Source organism: Hesperophylax consimilis, chromosome 17 (assembly GCF_061612785.1).
Source record: "Hesperophylax consimilis isolate HC1 chromosome 17, BYU_Hcon_1.0, whole genome shotgun sequence".
NCBI lineage: Eukaryota > Metazoa > Arthropoda > Insecta > Trichoptera > Limnephilidae > Hesperophylax > Hesperophylax consimilis.
Genome location: NC_142852.1, coordinates 1,199,439 through 1,221,843, shown reverse-complemented (window position 1 = coordinate 1,221,843; position 22,405 = coordinate 1,199,439). Strand labels below are relative to the sequence as shown.

The 22,405-nt window shown below is 35.6% G+C and overlaps 3 long non-coding RNA genes across 3 annotated transcripts; 2 read left to right on the top strand and 1 right to left on the bottom strand.

Moving 5' to 3' along the window:
* Positions 1-3,616: 3,616 nt before the first annotated feature.
* LOC149415732 (uncharacterized) lies at positions 3,617-5,604 on the top strand. The gene is made up of 3 exons (XR_016303566.1): positions 3,617-4,308; positions 4,397-4,535; positions 4,621-5,604. It is a non-coding gene; the product is annotated as an uncharacterized LOC149415732 (long non-coding RNA).
* Positions 5,605-12,973: 7,369 nt separating this feature from the next.
* Positions 12,974-16,250, bottom strand: LOC149415731 (uncharacterized). The gene is made up of 3 exons (XR_016303568.1): positions 15,957-16,250; positions 14,385-14,528; positions 12,974-14,270 (listed from the first exon to the last, which is right to left on the bottom strand). It is a non-coding gene; the product is annotated as an uncharacterized LOC149415731 (long non-coding RNA).
* Positions 16,251-19,713: 3,463 nt separating this feature from the next.
* On the top strand, positions 19,714-21,921 carry LOC149415730 (uncharacterized). The gene is made up of 3 exons (XR_016303701.1): positions 19,714-19,784; positions 20,205-20,393; positions 21,016-21,921. It is a non-coding gene; the product is annotated as an uncharacterized LOC149415730 (long non-coding RNA).
* Positions 21,922-22,405: the final 484 nt, after the last annotated feature.

Below are 22,405 nucleotides of genomic sequence, written 5' to 3'. Positions count from 1 at the left end.
AAAACTATTATTGGCAGTGTATATATTCCTCCCAACTCGGACTTGTCGATATACAAAAATCACTGTGAGGACGTCGAGTATGTAAAAACAAAATATCCAACACACAAAATAATTGTCTGTGGTGATTACAACCTACCGAATTGTAAGTTTAATGATCCTAATTACTCGCCAATTTCTGATTGTGAAAGGGATATTCTGGATATGTGTTCTTATTTAAATCTTTCTCAATTTAATAACGTACCCAATGTTAACAATCGCATTCTCGATTTGATATTCTCAAATGAAGATAATGTAAATGTATACGAATCTCCTGAGTTCATTGTCCCTATAGATAAACACCATCCTACACTTATAATTTCTATACCCTACACTTGAAATGATAATCTTAAAATCTCAAGAATTTGTTATAATTTTAAAAACGCAGATTACAATAAAGTTAATGAGGTACTGTCTAACATTGACTGGACAAGTCTAAATGACGGTGATATTGATTACAATACTGATTTTTTTTATTCGCAACTCAATATAGTAATTTCAAATAATATTCCTCTTACCCAACATAAAGAATCAACGTATACAATATGGTTCACTAAGGAATTAATTCACTTGATAAATTTTAAAAAAGAATCTCATAAAATCTATAAAGAACATAAATCTGTACCTAATTATATTAAATTTAAAAGTGTCAGGAAAGCTTGCAAAAATTTGTCTAAAAATTGTTATAAAAATTATATAATGGAAGTGGAAAATACTAAAACACGTAAAGTCTATGAAAAAAAATGAAGTCGGGATCCCCGGAACTATGAATCATAAACAAAGGAGTTCTAGCAACATAAAAGAAATTGTTGACATGTTTGCCGATTTCTTTAAAGATGCGTTTGAACCTGACATTTCAGATGAACAAATTCCGGAATTTAATTCTGATATAAACTTGCAATTATCAAATATTAATATTAACATCACCGACATTACAAATTACCTTAAAACACTTGAACCAAAATTAAGTTCCGGGCCGGATCAAATTCCACCCATCTTGATTAAAAACTGTGCAGACAGCTTATCCATTCCGTTGTTCATATTATTTAACAAGTCTCTGTCAACGGGAATTTTCCCAAAACTTTGGAAAAAAAGTTACTTGACTCCAATATTTAAATGCGGGGATAAATCTGCAATTGAAAATTATCGTCCAATTTGTATCCAATCATCAATACCCAAGATTTTTGAAAAATTAATTCTTCTAGAGATAAACCCCAGCGTGAAAACCATCATTACAATTTGCCAACATGGTTTTGTTTCAAACAGATCAACTATAATTAATTAATTATATTAACCAATCTATCCCTGGGGGCTGACTCTGTATCTCTCACAAGCGTCCGTACCGCGGGTTTACGACTGACAAACCCGTTTTCACTGATTTTGGTACTCTTTAGCAAGTCGTAAACCCGAATTTAATCGACAACTCAAAGTGACAGCTCAACGTTTCGCTTTAGACCGACGTCTGCCGTCGCTCCTTGTATTTTGACAGTTCTTGTTAACTTTGGTACCCTCTACCTCCGAAAGCTAGAAACATTATAGCTCCAAAGGCTTGAATGTCGGGTTTATCAAAATAGGTCGAACTACCTCTGGTTTGGGACCGTTTAGAGCTTTATATCGCCCAACGACATATTTTTCGAAGTTAATAAAATCGAATTTACTAGTTTTAAAAGGCAAGTAATTTGTTTTATTTCGAATTAAACAATACCTCAACCGAATTGATAAATATATACCTAACCGATGCACTTTTAGGCACAGATTATGGAAATTACACTTCGTTTCAACAATTACTACAAGAAAAAACTATTTACGTAAACAAATTAGATTATTAGGTTCTTAATTTGGGTTATTTAAGTAATTTGTGCGTAATTTAGATTGGAAGGAAACTTTCGCAAACGTCCAACGCTGCAAAGGGATAGTTTTATAAGGAAAATTTTGATGTTGAATAAAATAGAATTTTAATGCATCTTTTACCATATATACCATAGATGTAAATAGTTGTTTCTTGTAGTTAGCTGAATATTTTATCTTATATGCCCAATAGGTACATGGCTGTTTCAATCTTATTAATAATTTATGTTTTTTTGTGTACCTACATTAGCCACAATGGGAGGTTATCTCCGCCTGCTATTTGTAAATAGAGCTTTGCTCGCGGAAGACCTCCGGGAAGAGAGAGTCCGAAGACGTGAGTTGAGGGATCTCTCGAATCCATTGAATATACCTGCAACATTATTCATTTCGAATTATCGGCTGTCGCAGGACATTTTCACAACTCTGTGTGAGGAACTGAGGCCGATACTCCCTGTACGTAGGCGAACAACCGGAGTGCCCTTGGAACTTAAGGTGAATACAACATTATTTAATTAATCATTTTTTCTTACAATATCTGCAAATCCCCAACAGCACTTTCCGGTGGAAATTACAATTAGAAATTAAAAATAATTCTCTTTAGTCCATTACCAGTACCTAGGTACTCTTTCATTTATACAGTTTGTATTGTTTCTTTCTGCCTATCTTATCTTCTATTGCCGTGTATTTGCCGTACTCATAATACATTATTTATTTTTAAGGTTCTAACGACACTCTCATTTCTTGCGACAGGGTCACAATGATTTTCACTCGAGCCTGTCGCAACAAACAGTGAGCCGACACTTGAATGAGATTGTGTCTGCATTAAACAGAATAATGCACCGGCACATCAAATTCCCAGGAACACAACAAGAAAGGAATTCCGTCAAATAAGGGTTTGTTTTGATCTATTGTATTTTATTGTTACTTATCTTGTTTACCCGAGGATTGTGGCATATTCAGATGACAGACTATAACGTCTCCACTAATGAGGAATGAATGCATCAACATGGATATTATATTGGTATACAAGCGTAGTCTAAGGCCAATTTAAATAATTAATATATCATTATCGTCATAGAATAGAAGAACTGTAAAAATGCCATCCATGTAGATTTGAATGGAAACCAATATCGCCACTGACTTGGTACCTTTTGGTTCTAACCCATTTAGCACATGCTCTATCTTTCTTTCGCTTGAATTTCATGATGAAACAGTTTGTTTTTGAAATTTAAGCAAAGAACGGTCCGTCTTAGCGATTAAAGTAATATTAATTTTATAACATGTTGTCTGTATCGAGGTTGAAGGAAGGAACAATAAGAAATACAAAAAACAACTAAATTACATATGTGGTGTAATATTTTATATTTGTAGATTTATAAGAAAACAACAGATATTCATCTTTTTACAGCCTCCATACAGTTACCAATGTATTACAGAAAAGATTATGCATTTAGAACACGTACAGTAAATGAGAAATGGTAAAAACATATTTAGATAAACAAGTAGTAGCAATAACAAATGCATGATACAGTAAGTACATGTGTATATTATTACATACTAATCCAACTAAACGAATCATTATATTGATACTAATCCAACTAAAATGTTGCACCGCTTATGAAAAGTAAAGCCATTCAAAGAATGTGTGCACAAATGAAATAGTTATGTGAACGGCCCGCTAAAGTATTGCCACTTAGTCAAAGAACGTTTGTCTCAGTAACGTATCTACACTCTATTCATATCATCTACGGTATATTGAACATTTAATATAACTCAATATGAATAGTGACGTTACTTTGGAAAAATTGTGTAATTTGTCATTTGAAATAAAACAAAATGTTACACTAAATTTATGGTTTACAATGAAGTAGGGAAGTATTTAAGTACAAATCTTATGACTTCGGAAAAAAATTTGGTTTTGATTTAAATACATAAAACAAAATCAGAAACATACTTTTTCAGATGCAAGATCAAAAAAGTAGATCATACAACTTATAGAGATAAGTTGGTACAACTAGAAATGGTTGATAGGAAATAAGTAAGAGTTATAAAAGTACCTTTTCTACAGTGGGTACTAAATGGTAAAAAGTGATGGTACATGTGCCAGAATCGGCTGTTAATTAGTCATATTTCAATAAGGCGTCGCATTGTCGCGTCTCCAATACATAGTAGTGCTGCAAGCACAGCTCTCAGCTTGTCCTGAAACCATAAAAACAACTAAATTATAAAAACTGTATTGATAGTTCAGTATCTATATCGATTTTAATCATAAAACTCTATATATGTTTCAGATTTTATGAGAAATATCAATTTCCGGGTATAATTGGATGCATAGACGGAACCCATATAGCAATAATAAAACCCAAAGTCCACGAAGAGGCATATTTCAACCGAAAAGGTTTCCATTCGATGAATGCTCTCATGGTAAATAAAAATATATTTTTTTTAAATATGGACAAACTAGCTGATACACCTATCATATAAAATATATCATGCTATTTTTCACCTGTAGATATGCAACTCAAACCTAAAAATAATAGCTATATGTGCGAGGTATGGGGGTGCATCACATGATGCACATGTATGGGAAATGATGGCAATAAAACCACACTTGGAAGAAGCAAATAATCGAGAAGCTTTCTGGCTTTTAGGTAAATTTCATTCATGTTTTTAATAAAGTGGGCTATTTTTAATGTATTTGTTTAAATGTGTATATCAAATATTATAATATTTCAGGAGATTCAGCATTTCCGCTTAGGCCATACATGATGACCCCAATCTTAAATGCGGTACCGGCATCACCAGAAGAGCATTACACGAAATTGCAATGCAGGGTTAGAAATTGTATAGAACGCTGTTTTGGGATTTTAAAAGCAAGATGGCGCTGTCTTCTAAAACATTGTGTGCTTCATTATACCCCAGTAATGGCAGTGAAGATAACGAATGCATGCGCTGTTCTTCACAATATTGCCATTGAAGCTCAAATGCCAGAACCAGAGGATGTTATTATTGAAAATGATTGTAGAGAAGTGTTTGATATTAACGATCCACACGACAATAACCTCAGGCAAGGTCGGCTAACTCAATGTGAGCTTGTTGAGACTCTCAATCGCCACAATTAAATATCTCTGACCAGCTCTCAAAAATCATCTTCAATAATAACATCCTCTGGTTCTGGCATTTGAGTTTTGATGGCAATATTGTGAAAAACAGCGCATGCATTCACTATCTTCACTGCCATTACTGGGGTATAATGAAGCACAAGACGTTATAGAAGATGGCGCTATCTTGCTTTAAAAATCCCGTACCTGCTTTCGCTACTATGTTTAATTACTGCTACAATAGATTATAAGGTGTATTATTGAGAAATCTGACTCAGAATGTTGTAATTTTTGTCTCATCTGTTTTTAAATGACAATATTAATATATGTACGAGTATATTGCCATTATAATGTCTAATATACAATAAATCATATCTTACACTTCCGTTTGATCACCTCTGAGAGTATCAGAGCCATCATCTCTTTCATTTGTTTGAGATGTTCAATCTTCTCCTGCTCGACCAGTAGCCTCTTCCGCTTGATCTGTACCTTCTCCCGCTCGATCTGAAGGAATTCATCCATTCTATTTTTGACTGAAAGTGAAAATATTTATGTTATTTTTTTATAAATATATTTGTTACATACGATTCTTACTCTTTTTCATAGCATAATTCCTATACACCCCAAGATATTTCAGTGTAAGTACTTACATAGTCGTTTTGAAACGTTGTGCGAGGCCTTTCTTCTGATCCAAGCCCTGGAACCTACCGGAAGCCATGGCAGGCCTCTCTGAGAGCCACGCCACCAACAATTCCAGCTGCACACTCGATGCCCCTTGTTTAATAGTCTGTAGGAGAATTATCATGTATTACATAACTAACAATGTAAAATAAGTAAATGAACATCACGCAAATGAGGTGACTAATAAAAAACTGACAAAGGCAAAAATACACACTACCTAGTGAATATAATATAATAACATAATGAGTAGCGTCATTAGGTGAAAAGAAATCTACAAATAAATGTCATTTGTACGTATAAAACACTGTTCATTCAAAGCGAATTTGAGGTTATAAAGTCCTTTACTTCTTGGAAAGGTTACGATACCTTACGAAATACATTTACCAACGTAAAAAAATACAGAATAAACATGAAAATTATAAATAATTGTACAACTTACGGTCATTTTTCCTTATTTAGTGATAAATTAATCAATTGTTCAAAATGCGTCAATGGGTAATATTATGAATTCAGCGGAAACGTCAAAATTCAGCGCGCTAATAAATATGCCAATAGACAATTTTGGCATTTCTGTATAGAGTTATGTGAGATGCAAACGTATCCGACGCCGACGACGCTAAAATAAACCAGACTTTATCCATGTCGTTACAGAGTACTATTTTAAGTCCGATGTGATAAATTTGGCCAAACAGAAACGTTTTCGTTTGTGAAATCGAAATTTAGCGAGTAAGCCCCCTGTACGAAAATTATATAACAAATGCACTTGCTAATAGACAACAAGTCGATTCTATATATACTGATTTCAGCAAAGCGTTTGATAAGGTTTGCCATAAAATTCTTGTTAGCAAGCTGGCGAAAATTGGCATAACCGGTAACGTACTATCCTGGTTTAAGAATTATCTGTCTAATTGAGAGCTTACTGTCTGCATTAAAGGTCAACTGTCCTACACTTTTACAGCTACAAGCGGCGTGCCCCAGGGATCACATCTAGGACCCATTCTTTTCAACATATTTATAAATGACGTTACAAATGTATTTAAACGTGTCTTTATTTTGATGTTCGCAGATGATATGAAAATTTAACGAATTATTGAAAATATTTATTTATTTATTTCATTTTATTAACGCCTAGAAGGCTTTTACATATACATATTATGGGTTTTGTTGTTCAGTAGCATTATAAAATATTTTAATTACATAGCATAATAAATTGAGTATGAGCTTACATAACAATGTGTAGGGTTATTGTTATGGTGTTGTTATTTTGTAAACATAAGCAAGCAAAGTTTATTGTATAAAGTACGTCGGTTGAATATTTTACAGAACATAGGTTAAACTAATACATAAACTTGAGAAAAATATAACAGATATAGGTAGGTAGTTAAGTAGATACAATTCAAGTATATAGTTACGGTGTTATTGGAATTTGGACAATGAGTTCGATAAGTTTATATAAATATAGTGTAGTTACAAGAGTACAATAATGTAAGTAGGTAATACACACAAGACAAGTAAGTTTGTTAACTAACTAACTAACTAACTAACTAACCATCACGCCGTTTCCCCGCAGGGGTAGGCAGAGAGGACGGACCGCCAAACAACTCGGTCTTGGCACACACTCCTTGCCTCATTCACATTCATACATCGTCTCATACATACTCTTCTATTGTTCTGACTCTTGACATGGCCCGATTCAAGTATCTGATTCACTTGGTCGTGCCATGTCTTCCTCGGGCGTCCCCGACTTCTGCTACCATTCACATTTGCATCGTATATTCTCCTTACACTCCTTTCTTCGCTCATTCGCTCTACATGCCCAAACCATCTAAGCGTCCCTTTCTTGATCTTACTCATTACGCTTACATCAGCCTTGCACTCTTTCCGGATATCCACATTCCTCACACGATCATACATGGTTTTACCACACATACGCCTCAGGGATCTCATTTCAACAGCATTCAATCTACTTTCATCCTTTCTTTGCCAGTTCCATGCCTCACTTCCATACATCAGGGTAGGTACAAGCACTCCATTGTGGACTGCTAACTTCGCTTCTTTGGACAATTTTTTGTTAGCGCCAACTGCGTTCAGTCCTCCATTAATGGAGTTACCTGCATTTACTCTTCTTTCAATATCTCTGTCGGCCTTCCCATCTCTCGTAAACATGCTTCCTAAATACACAAATTCATCCACCTGCTCCAAGTATTCCTCATTCACAGCTATATTGCACACTGTTTTCGTACTTTCTCTTTCAAACACCATTACTTTAGACTTACTTACATTCATCATTAACTCATTCTTCACGCATACTTCGTTCATCCTAGACACGAGAGACTGCAGATCATCCATACTATTAGCAATCAGCACCGCATCATCAGCATACAACAGGCAACATACTTTCAGATTACTCAAATTCGCGCCCAATCCCACATCCTTCAATTCTTGCATACAATTATCCATGTATAGATTGAATAACCACGGTGACATTACGCAGCCTTGTTTAACACCTTTTGTGATATCAAACCACCCCGTAAAACCACCGTTCACCCTAACACATGCAACGCTTCCCTCATATAGAGACGCAATTGCCTGAGTCAGATTCGCATTCACTCCATACTTGGACAACACCTTCCATAGCTTTTTCCTGTCGACTCGGTCGTATGCTTTTTGTAGATCTACAAAGGCACAGAAAAGTTTCTGGTTTTTTGCCAGAAACTTCTCGGTGAGCATACGCAATGAGAAGATCTGGTCCATGCACCCCCTTCCACTCATAAAAGCACCTTGCACATCCCATATTTTATCCTTTGTTTCCTTTCTTACCCTTTCAATCAAAATTCTACCATACAGCTTGCCAACTGAACTTAGCAGGCTAATAGCCCTATGATTCCCACATTCCATACGTGACCCTTTACCTTTGTATAATGGCATGATCACTGCCCTTCTCCAATCTAAAGGCGTGTAACCTTCCTTTAAACATTGGTTAAAAAGATTGCACAACCATGTGAGAATTATACGGCTACCTCCTTTAAAATATTCAGCAGCAATATTGTCGAAACCGACAGCCTTACCATTCTTCATACACTTAATTGATCTTTCTATCTCACCCATGCTAATTTCGGTAACATTCAGTCCATCATCATTCATATCTGATTCGCCGCTAGAATCACTGTCACTCACTTCGCTTTCAAAGACTTCCTCGAAATACTTCATCCATCTCTCATTTATTTTTTCCTCATTCGTCAACATTTTTCCATCTTTCGATTTTATTACTTTCATGCTTCCGGTTTCAGGGCCACACCGGGACCTTTTGACTTCCTTCCAAAACAACTTAATGTTTTCTTGGAAATGGTTTGTCATTTTCATTCCTTCTTCCTCTTCCAGGCGTTTCTTTCGTTCTTTCACTCCAACTCTTACTTTTTTCTTACATTCCTTATATACTTCTTTCGCTCGATCCTTCTCTTCGCTGGAAGCACTGCCAGCCGCAATCAGACATAACCATGCTTTCTTCTTCTCTGAGACCAGTGCTTTAATATCATCATCCCACCATGCATCACCTTTCTTTCTACCTTGCGTACTTATTCCACACACCTCTCTAGCAGATTCATAAAGACTCACTTTTATGTGGTTCCATGTTTCGTCTATGCTTAGACCATCCATTTTTTTCTCATTCAATCTCATCTCTGCACAATTCACATACTTACTTCTCTCATTATCGTTTTGTAGTTTTTCTATTTTGATTCTTGTTGGAGTTAGTACCGTTTTCACTTTAGAGCGCCAACCGCGAAAGAGGTTTACTCTTGACACCACCAGAAAGTGGTCAGTTTCAACCTCTGCCCCTCTGAAAACTCTCGTGTCCTCGGTAACGGCTCTCAACCTAGAGTCAATTACTACAAAATCGATAATTGACCTCTCATTTCCTCTTTCCCACGTATATTGGTGGATACCTTTATGATCGAAAAAAGTATTGGACACAAACAGGTTCCACTCTAAACATACTTCAAGTATTCTGTTCCCGTTGTCATTCGTTCTTTTATCCCCAAACATACCTAAGGCCGATTCAAATCCGTCACGTCTAATTCCTACCCACCCATTCAAATCGCCTGCCATTATAATCCTTTCATTAATATTTTTCAGTCTCATCACATCATTCACACCAGTCCAAAAATCATCTTTCTCTTCGTCACTCTCAGAATTGACAGGGGCATAACAAACAACAAGAAACACCCTTGTCAAACCGATTTTGAACCTAATCCACATTATTCTCGGACTTACACATTCATACTGCAACATACATTCAATCATTCTGGGAGACAGTAGTGCTGCAACACCCTGACACGCCCTCTCTGTATCTGGTCTCCCAGACCAAATGACTACAGTTTGTTGTAAACCATCTTTGTAATCATCAATCTTTATTTTGCCCGATTGGGAATTTTACAAAACAAACCTTAGTTAATGAGACAATAAAATATGCGTTTGAAAAAAAATTATGAATCTGTTACAAACATTCTAGTATACTGTATTTTAGTTTGTATACTGATTGGTGATGATAAACATCAATTGAGCTATACTTATTACCGAGTATGTGAAGTCTTTGAATAGGTGAGTTTTGAAAATAATTGTTAGCAGATATGGGAACATTATATAGAGCGGTCTGTCGAGTGTCGACTGACTGATTAATGACTGCTTATTATTACAATCAAATCTCATTAGCTTTTCTGATTGGTGTATCCTAAATAAATTAACCCTTAATGTAAAAAAGTGTCAAGTCATGAAATTTTATAGGAAGAAAAACCCATTGATTTTCACATACTATATGAATAATCAAGTCTTAGTATCTGTACCCGAAATAAAAGACCTGGGGATAATATTTGACACCAAATTAATATTTATCTCCCACATTAACAATATAACCACTAAAGCGATGCAAATGTTGGGTTTCATATTAAGAACTTCAAAAGATTTCAAAAATTTAAAAATATCGTATTCATCCATTGTCAGAAGCCATTTAGAATTCAACTCAATCATTTGGAATCCATTTTACAATATTCATGAAAAATCTATCGAGCGAATCCAACATAAATTTTTACGAAACATAAATTATAGATTAGGTATTCCTATTGAAAACATTAACTACACCTCACTGTTGAAAGTCATGGGCCTTGCCACATTAAAAGAAAGAAGAATATGTTCTGATCTCTTTTTTCTTTATAAAATTGTTAATAACATGTTTGACTCCCCTGAACTCCTTAGGTTGATCGACTTTCATGTGCCTAGTAGAACGGTTCGTCAGAAGGTACCTTACCATTGTAACATTGCAGGTACCAAAGCAGAAATAAATTCAGTAATGAACCGACTACACAGTGCAGGGAATAAATATTGCGTGAACACTAACGGTACTGAATGTCTATCAGCCTATAAACACATTATTATTAAATCTGTATGTCAAATATGAACTTGGCAAACATTAAATGGAGTATGTGCGAACTATTTCTACTACTCTGCAAACTATTTTTAAACTTTCCTCTAATCATTATCATTGATTTGGAGGATTTTGGCAGATTCTCTATTTTTCATCTCAATTATTATTTGTACCTATATTTTGTTAACTCGTATATTTTTTTATATAACCTATATTTATCATATAAAACATAAGATCTCTATAATTTATTATCTGTAAAAGCCCTATGGGCGTTTAAATAAATAAATATACCATGCGATTCAAAATAAATTATAGACACTCCACAGCTTCTAGCAATATAACCCTTACAGATTAGTAGTGATATTAATTTTGGATACTTGATGTATTTTACTATGTTTACTTGTTGTAACTTGCATAGCCATTTGATAAATGACATTCGTTTTATCTCCAGAATCGGGGGACTATATCGAATTGTTTTGGGGCCACGTGAGACGTTCTCTGGATCTTCCCATCGCCATGGGCTGGCTAGCTGTTCATCGATGGAATAAGACAATATACAAGGGCAAAATCGGCCGCCATCTCATATCGCTACCACTGATTTTCACTGCAATAAAACGCTCAATGAAAGGGAGGACAAACAGATTTATTTGTAAGGAGAAAGATGGTCCTGTGCAGTGGAGTTACTTCGAGTTACTTCGGCTTCGAACATAAATTAATGATGACTTCGATACGAACAAGTTACGTTGGCAGCAGAGGTGGTAATCAAGGCAAGCGTCTTCAGCGTGGTCTGCAATGGCCGTCGTTCAGCAGCGTTCGTTCAGACCCGGGGCTGGTGTTCCTCACCGTCTTGGCCGGACCCTGATCAAAGTGGACGAGCTCCCGTTCCTCGTCCCACTCCTCGCTTTCTAGCGGGAGTTTACTTCCATATCCCAAATGCGTTTTTTTTTATTGAAGTGAAACTTCTTTAGGCGCGTCATGCATTTTCGAGGACCGGAGTAAAACCGACTCATGACCGTCACGAAAAACCGTGATCATTTGGTGGTGGGGGTACGGGACCCCCACCACCGCTCACCGTTCACTGTCGCTCTCTCACCGTGGTCGCTTACTGAGGTGAGGGAGCCACTGACGAACGTTGTCTCTCTCTCTTCTCTCTTTTCCTCTCTCTCTAGCCAACGACGCCACGCCAGGCATCAGCTGCTTGCTCCGTGTACTGCGCGGTGAGTGTAATACGAGTGAAATACGTAATTGATTGTGGTTTATTCGATTTGGAACAGAGTTTTAGTGTCAAAAATGAGTAGTGACGAGATAGAAGTGAGAAAAACATTCGTGGCACAAGAGGAAATATCCCCTGAAAATCACAAAAGAAGAAGAGAGTCTGATTCACACAGTGATGACATTAACGTAAGGTAAACATAACCAAGAAGAGTGGATAAATATTTCACAAAATAGTATTGTTGTTGTAATAGCATGATAGGATTGTTTAACATATTGGCGAGATTATACTATCAGTGAAATATGATGTAGAGATGTCGTGCCTACAACCGAAGCGTGTGTAAACAAGAGAATGAAATGAAAAGAGAGAGAGAAGAATACTAAAAGTTTCACTTCCGTCGTGCGTAGGCTTGCCACACACTGTATTTTTTTTTGTATCTCAGTCGTTGAGACTTGAGTTTTTTTATTATTATTTATCAATGTTAATGTTATTATTCATAGTTTTTTAGGCGTAGGAGGTACGTAAATTAAAAAAAAAAACAAACAAAAATACAGTTACACATATTTTCTTGAAGGTTATTTCAAGATTTTTTACAAAATTTTGAAATTAAGTAAGAAATAATGTGGATTTATTCTATAAATAAGAATAATACAATATTACAGCAGTAAAGTTTAATTATTAGGTGTATGGCTATAATAGAAGTAATATTGTATGTAAACCAATATTCACGTAGAAGTATATGTTTTACAGTAGAATGCAATCAAGGGACAACCTATTTTAACACCCCACTTAGGTATTTCATGTTTGAGATGAATTAACGATACAATACATAAAGATAGTTGCAAATAAAAATGTGCGGTGAGAAAAATGAAGGCAATGTCGGTAGTTCTTATAAGTATGATACAGTATGATATAGTAAATATGACCGAAGGAGATAGGGTCCCATTAGCTCAGTTGGTGGAGCGGTGCCCCGGCAAGGCAAGGGTTTTGGGTTCTAGATGTGACCGTATCTTTTTCTGTTTCAAATATTCGTTGAGGAATCGCTAATATTATCTTCAATAATTAAAGTGAATTTAAGAAAGTTTCGGCAAAAGTCTATCATGCGAATGAATCTGCGTATGTCTTAGTAAGTCATATTTTCGTGAAAATGAATAGCAACACACGGAACAAGTAAAAGGTTTTATTCCACTGTGAGTCAGAATGTGTCTTGTAAAATGTCCTTTTTGAGAGCACGAATAGTTGCATTTGGAACACGAAAAAGGTTTTTCTTTACTGTGAGTCAAAATGTGAATCTTTAAATCTTTCTTTGAAGAAGAAGAAAAGCGGCAGTCAGCACATGAAAAAGGTTTTTCTCCACTGTGAGTCAGCATGTGTCTCGTTAAATGGTATTTTCGAGAACATGAATACTTACACTCGGAGCATGAAAAAGGTTTTTCCCCACTGTGAGTCAGCATGTGTCGCGTCAAATTTCCCTTTTGATAGCATGCATAGTTACAGTCAGAACAAGAAAAAGGTTTTGATTCATTGTGAGTCAACATGTGAATCGTTAAATTTCTTTGCTGGAAACATGAAAAGTTGCAGTTAGAACATGAAAAAGGTTTTTCTCCACCGTGCTTCAGCATGTGTATCGTCAATTGTACCTTTCGAAAACATGAATAGTTGCAGTTGGAACAGGAAAACGGTTTTACTGTAGAGTGAGTCGACATATGTGTCTTCAAACTTCCCCTTTGAGAACACGAATAGTTACAGTTTGAACATGAAAAAGGTTTTTCACCACTATGAGTCAGCATGTGTCTTGTCAAATCTCCCTTCCGCGAAAATGAATGGTTGCAGTCAGAACAAGAAAAATGTTTTTCTCCGGTATGGATGCGCGAGTGCCTTTCGAACTTTGACTTATGAGAGCAGGAGTAGTTACAATGGGTACAAGAGAATTGTTTTTCCGTGGGATGCCTCTTTAGATCTGTCAATAAATCTGAAAAAGATTATGGATAAAGAATGTTAAATAATTGAAGGTAAGCACAGTTACTTCACAAGAACGTAAAAAATAATATCATTATTTGATAATAAATAAAGCAAATAGTGTTACCTGCTGTCTGGGTAATTCTTCCAACGCATTCCTTTTTAACATCCAGCTGTTCAACGTGAATATCCATGTGAGGAACTCCCTCTCCACTTTCTTCTCGGGTTACAGGTTCTGTCTTGATGGTAACAGTCTCCACATTGATGCTACCTGGAAAAACAATACAAAATGAATTGATTAATCGATACGCTGAGACGAACAGCGTAATGCATTTCTCGGGATTTCATAATCCAGAAGCATTTGCAAGTAAGCAAGTTGCCGACTTAAATTCGTCTATAACTGGAAACAATACACCACTAAGAGCACTGAACGATGATTTTACAAATTTAAAAAGAATTGACAAGTGGCGGCTATTAAAAACCAAAAGTCAAAACATCTTTTGGACCGGATCTAATTCCGTTATTTGAACGAAAGGGCAAAATAATAATAATAATAATTTTGAGCCCCAAATTATATTCAGATTTTTAGAAGCTCTCCAAAGTTACACCTGTACATAAAACTGGTGATATATCTTCGGTCTCTAATAACAGAGCAGTTGCGATCCTGTCCTCAATTCTTTGAACTAATAATTCATAATTTATAATATGCCCTTTATAATTAACCAGTAGCATGGTTTTAGGTCTGGAAGATCTACTGTGTATAATAATATATAATGGTATATACAGAGTACGTATCTAAAGCTCTTTTTTTACATAACTCTACACAGAAGGCCCTGAGGAAAAAAAAACCCTCAAGGCGTATGTCATCTCTGCGGATGCTAATACAATATGCATGTTGAAAAGAGGAAACACAGGAGCCGACAAATAGTTGAACTCAAGAACGAGTCGTAGAAGCGTCCCGTTCTCATATAACAAATGCCAACCGTGTAAATATGTTTGGCACGCATTTGGCATGTTTACCGATTATGCAACAGTGCCGAAGGCAACAATGAGGCTAGTTCCTCGGAGAATCTTCCGTTGTAATACCGGTCGAATACGGACAGCATACCGAATACCGACCTGTCGCCTGTGATCTAAAGATTGCAATTCACTTGTTAAGTTATTTCGCTAATAGAAAACAATGTGTAACGCGTGGTATTTGACACTCTACCAACTTAATCACAAACTTTGGAGTACCACAAGTGTCAAATGTTGGACCTTTATTATTCTCGTTATTGATCAACGACATCTTTCACAACTACTTTCTCTTATTTGCGGATGACAATTAATTATTCATTTTAATAAAAACTTTGCAAAACTGTTTTCAACTACAATACGATACAAATTCTATCGTCAAATGGGGTCACCAATTAATCAGGATTTAATTTTTAGAAATCTTTCATTATGTTCTTCACCCAAGCAACCAAAACGGCTGCCTTTAACTATACAATGTCTTATTCATCTCTTAAGCACATTGTTATATGGATAGACTTGGAAATCACATTTGATACGCACCTAACATTTCATGCCGACATAGAAACGACACGCAGCAAAACTTTGAGATCGCTGGGATTTGTGTTACGAAACTCGTGTCGTATACTTTAATTCAGTACGTAGCATTTTGTGTCTGTACAACAGTTAGATGAAAACAACGAAATACCTGAATTGTTTTCGGAAATGGATTCCGGACATTCTTTTTTAAAAACGGGATATTCTATATCGATTTCCGTCAATATCACCGCAACACTCTCTTCCGCACTTGTGCCTGGTTCTAATTTGATGGCGATGGAATCCATGCTTTTACGTTAGGATCTGATAGTCCTGTTAAACTGCAATTTTATAACGATGTTGAAGGATTTCTTTCGTCCAAGATGTATAAATAGACAAAAAATGAGTAGAACCAAATAACATAACCAACAAAAAAGTGACAGCAAGCATTCGGATGAAGTTTATATGTAGAATACCATAGAAGATACTACAGAACAGAAAATAATTTACGAATTGATGATGAAATTTAAGTGTTGCCATTTTATATCCTCAACTATTGGAATATAATATAATTTATTACGAATAAGTACCTATAGACATGACAAAATTAATATTTTATTTTATTTTTTAACAATTAATAATTGTAAATTGTTGCAGATTCTAGTAGAGACATTAAGGGGGGGCTAGGGTTTTAATTTTTTTTTTTTGCATTTTTTTTAAATTTTTTTAAAGTAAATGCTTAATATGTTAAGAATATTGTGTTCAAATTTCAAGTTGATTGGAGCAAAATTGACGAAGTTACGAGTATTTTTATACCTGTCGGATTTTAACCCCTACCCGACCATACGTATAAGCCGAGCAGAGCAGGAAGCTAAGAGACAAACTAAAGAAGGCAGGATTCGTCGTAGACAGGAGCAAAAAGGTGCTTTAGACATCATGGATGATAGCAACATCCTTAATGGACCTGGCATTGATGATTCAGTGTGAGGTAAGCCGATAAAATTTGCTTATAAACGTTTAATACCAGATTTTTTAGTGTTCAAAACTTTAAAGCGTTTTTCCCACAACTCACGTTTTTAAAGTCGGTGCCCGTCATAACTTCAAAACTACTGCACCGACCCTTTTGAAATTTTGAAAACTATTTCTGTATATAATTTACGAGGTAACGCTGGAGACTTTTTTTCAAATTTGTTAATAATTATTATTTTACAATAACAAATTAGCCGATTTTTTTCACTAAAAATAGCGTTTTTCCCTTCAAAGTGTTCCAAAAAAGTGAAAAATTAAAATTTCTAAAAACCCTCCCAGCGTTACCTGTGAAAAACTATTATCTAACGAATGAATTTTAATTTTTTGATTTCAGATGACCCAGCACTGAGTTATGAGGGGCACCGCCATTCTACTTTTTTTTGAGACACGTCCGAATAATTGCTGCCATTGTCGTATTTTTTAATATTTCTCCGTGAAAATTTTATACAACATTCTTAAAATGTCATACTTTACTGTACTTTTAGATTTAATAAAGAGATTTTAACTGTGTTGTCACAAAAAATTCACAAAAAAATGCCTTTTTTCGTACGAATTAACCCTAGCCCCCCCTTAATAAAGCCCATAATATTATTGTTAAAGATATTGTCTTCCCGTGCAGTGGCATTGTATGGGTGCTGGCATTGACGTAAGAGTAACGTGCGAGTATTGTTGGCGAACACGCGAGCCGACCAAGTGAAAGGGAACGACGGCCGACAGGGACGCTGTTCTTCTGCTTGCAGCATCAAGCCATGAGTTACTTAACAATCATATTATTCGTACATCTGTTGGACAAATTTCTAACTGGCATTTCTTTTGCTTATTTCCATAACCAAAATAAATGTTTTACATTTATTATCATTTTTACAACGTCTACAACGTTCTAACATCACTTTGAAGCTTTTGGAAATGACATTTTGTTTGTATCTGGTAGTTGATCGTTTTACGAGGCGCAGTATAAGTGTTACTTTAGTTGGACAGGGTTCTGGGGTCAAAGTGTGCAAAGACGATTTCTCTAAATCTTTTTATCATTTTCTGATTTAATTAAAATGCACCCATCTTTATTTAGGAAAGTTTACACATTACGACTATACATACATATTATGGTGTACATTGATTTGTAACTTTTATATTTCAGGTTATAAAATTAACAAATATGAAGAACTATTAATACAAACATATTATTGTGACGGTATAAAGAAAATAAAAGTACAGTTGAGGTTTCTCAAATACCGCCTCACTAGGCTAGCCTGTGTTGAGGCAGAATTTTTCGTGTTAGTTCCTAATACCTTTGAACATTCCTATACTTGTAAAGATGTATTTGCTCAATAATGTGGTTGACTTCAATAACTGCGAATTTGGGTGAATCCACTGGAGAAGGCCCTATTCTTATTTTTGATCCAAATTTTTACATTATAATGAAGTTAAAACCTAATGCACCGAATTATTGTGATATAGCTCGTTGCATTTGGTTCCATCAGCGCAATTAGATCTAAAATAAGAAGATGTCCCATTTAAATATTTCCCTTTAAAATAAAATGCTTTATATGTAATTCAATCCCAAAATAAGAAACTGGTAAAGTGACGATAGAACCCTCTGCAACCAAAGTGACGAATTGATTGGAAAATTTTACGACAATGTCCATAAATTAACGGCCGTTTTAAATGACACATTTTTGTCTAATAAACAAGGGACGGGTTCTATTCTGGCAGTTGGTGTAACGGACGTTGTTGGTCATATTTTTCCGCTTCTATTTACTTTTATGAAATGTGCCAACTCCATGCCACTGGCTAATTTCTCACTCCCCGCCACTTCTCATTCGTACCCTCTCTTTCAAACACCAAGACTTTAGACTTACTTACATTCATCATTAACTCATTCTTCATGCATACTTCTTTCATCCTAGACATGAGAGGCTGTATATCTTCCATACTATTAGCAATCAGCACCGTATCATCAGCATATCACAGGCAACATACTTTCAGATTACTCAAATTCGCGCCCAATCCCACCTCTTTCAATTCTTGCAAACAATTATCCATGTATGGAGTGAATAACCACGGTGACATTACGCAGCCTTGTTTAACACCTTTTGCGAAACCAAACCACCCCGTAAAACCACCGTTAACCGATGAACAGATGCAACGCTTCCCTCATACAGAAACGCAATTGCCTGAGTCAGATTTGTATTCACTCCATACTTGGCCACCATCATATCAACAAAAAATAATATCGTTTCCTTGTGAAAAGAGGAGAAGATTGTGGACTTCAGCCGGACTTCAATCTACGTCACTAGCTTGCGAGCGTCCCGGTTTGTTTTTTTTCCCGAAAAGTGCCTATATAAGCGAAATTTTTCAATTAAATACATTTTCCACGAACCTTGGAAACTGTCATTAATTAAAAATGTCTTTGACTTCATAATAATTATCTATGTACCATTTCAACGGAATAGTAATTTATTTTTGGCCTACGGTTATTATACGGTTTTCAGAATTCTAATTCTACATAATATCGTTAATATTTTACACTTTAATAAGGAGTCAGACAGTTCATTTTTCGTTCATTTCCATCTTTCACTTGAAGTGAACCGTCTGAACATAAATTGAAATAAAATTGTCGAACGAATTCATTAGTGAACCGATCCGTCGATGTTGGATTTCGTCGTTTGGCATCTTTCACTCGCGTTCGGAATGAAGTAAAAATGAAGCGTCTGAACACAAAATTAACACTCGTTCATTTCTCTCAGTACGATTTCCAGTTTTATTCGTGCACGTCCGTGCAGGTATAACAAGGCGCACGACTTCGTTCAACAGCCATAGTGGAAAAGGACGGATGAATGTTAATTTCTTTATCATTCTGTGTGTGGCGTGAGACTGCGGAACGAATTGATATTGAACGTTCACTCGAGTGAACCGTCTGATACCTGCTTTACACGCAGATACATTTATAATCCACTGCTTGTGATAATTACCAGTAAGTTCTAATTATCATATTTTCTCTGTATTGATCTCTTTCTTATTTTTGGTAGCGGCATTATTTCAAATAAAACTGAGCGTCTTCTGTTCTCTAATTTGGACTACGGCTAGTTTAATTTACATCTAAGTTAGAGAATCCATATAGCGTTTTGTTTGAGGAATGTTAAAACTGTCAATTTGACGTGTACCTATTATTTAGGTATTTCGAAAGCATTCATTCAAATAACCAGTTTTATAATATGGCATTCAATATAAGCTAAAATAACTACCGGTTTATTTAGATATATAGAGTGATCCGACGATTGATGATGATTCTCTCAACTGTGTAGAACTTTCTTAACTTCAAAGTCACAATTACTACATCTTATAAGTATTCTGTATACAACTTCCTTGTTTTGACAGTATAGTTCTGTTTCAGGTATATTTATTTGGACATCAATCAATTACTGCAGTACCATGGATCTACGAAAAGAGATCGCTTCCATCAAGATGGAACCGGGGCACCAGGAAGTAGGCGGAGATGAAATGTCGTATGCGGATACTGATTTTTACCTCCCAATTATAAAAAAGGAATGTTCGCAGTATGCGGAGAGTTCTCGGACAGCCAGTAAGTTGCATTGCGTTTGTATGAAATGGAGCATGTTGAATTCAGATGTTTGGAAACCAAGTTCATTTGAAATATTTTGCAAACAGGACAGTTATGCTTGCAAATATAAAATACGTATATTATTTGAAACGAGAAAACATTTTTTATTTGGCTATAAACAACAAAACTCCGCACTGAAGAAGAAAAAAACAGATGACATGCTAAGAGCATTTAGCTAGAACCTTTGATTAGTGGGCTAAACACGGCATCACTTCTACAAACATAAACAGACACTTTGCCACTATCTCTATCTGCCCTTTAACGCTGTCCGATACATTGATGGGAAGGGAAACGCTGCACGGCAAAACAATCCAAAAGTAATAAAGATAATACTTTGGCATTGAATACTGCAAATCAAATCATTTATTTTTTATTAATAAAAAATGATTAATATTCGGGATCAAAGATCAAATGGGTAATACAAATAAAATTAATTTTCATGGCCAGCGATCCAGAATAATTACCAGAAAAAATATTTTGCTGTGCATCTCTCGAAGGGAAACGACTGTTATTTTATTTATCATGCACAGTTCTTCTCGGCTTATAAATAACCAATGTACTTATGGTTTTTTTGTTTGTACAGGTAGCAATGATGTGGATAGTGTTACCATCAAGACAGAATCAAGACCCCGAAAAGAAGATGAAGCTTATGTGGAAATCGACATAGACTTGCCGGATGTTAAAAATGAATGCTTAGAACGCTTTGACAGATCTACAGATCTGAAGACGCATCCTGTGGAAAAACAATTATCTTGTCCTTGTTGTAACTACTCCTGCTTTTATAAGTCAAATTTGGAAATTCACTTGCGCACCCATACTGGAGAAAAACCTTTCGCATGTACCAACTGCAACTATTCATGTTCTCGAAGGAACGGTTTGACGAGGCACATGTTGACTCACAGTGGAGAGAAACCTTTTTCATGTTCCGTGTGTAACTATTCGTGTTCTCGAAAGGGAATTTTGACGGTACACTTACTGACTCACAGTGGAGAAAAACCCTTTTCATGTTCCGACTGCAACTATTCATGTTATCGAAAAGGAGATTTGACGACACACATGCTGATTCACAGCGGACAAAAACGTTTTTCATGTTCCGACTGCGACTATTCATGTTATCGAAAAGGAGATTTGAACACACACGTGAAGACTCATACTGGAAAAAAACCTTTTTCGTGTTCCGACTGTAACTATTCATGTTATCGAAAGAGAGATTTGACTACACACATGCTGACTCACAGTGAAGAAAAACCTTTCTCATGTTCTGTCTGTAACTATTCATGTGCTCGCAATCGAGATCTGAATTATCACATGATGACTCACAGCGGAGAAAAACCTTTTTCATGTTCCATCTGTAACTATTCATGTGCTCGAAAGGGATATTTGAAGTATCACATGCTGATTCACAGTGGAGGAAAACCTTTGTTATGTTCCGACTGTAACTATTCATGTTTCCAAAAAAGGCAATTGACCAGACATATGCTGATTCACAGTACATAAAATTATCTTTTCTATTGTTCCATTACTATTCTTCTTAATACGCTTTTTAAACGATTCATTCACAGTATATACGACTGTTTTACCTGGCGATTAGCGGTCTTAAATCTCTAATCTCCAAAATGAATATAATTTGTATGTGGTTTAAATAGCGGAATTTTTTTTATTTCCATGAATTCTATCTCGTTGCATATTGATTTGTTTAATTTTAACACTAATATAATATATAAATAACCATAGTTATTAGCATTGTTATGAAATGATTCATGGAATTGTTTGACCCCGACTTCAAGTAATTGTAGGACTGATTCGTGTTGCGAATTGGTGTTTCTTTATTTTTAAATTATTGATAACACCGGATCCAGGACGCAGAGTTTTGGAGGGGGCATAACATTTATTTCCGATTCCGGGCACTTCTAATATAGGATTAAATTACCGTGGGTTATGGTTTAACTATCATCCCGGAATATACTGTTTGC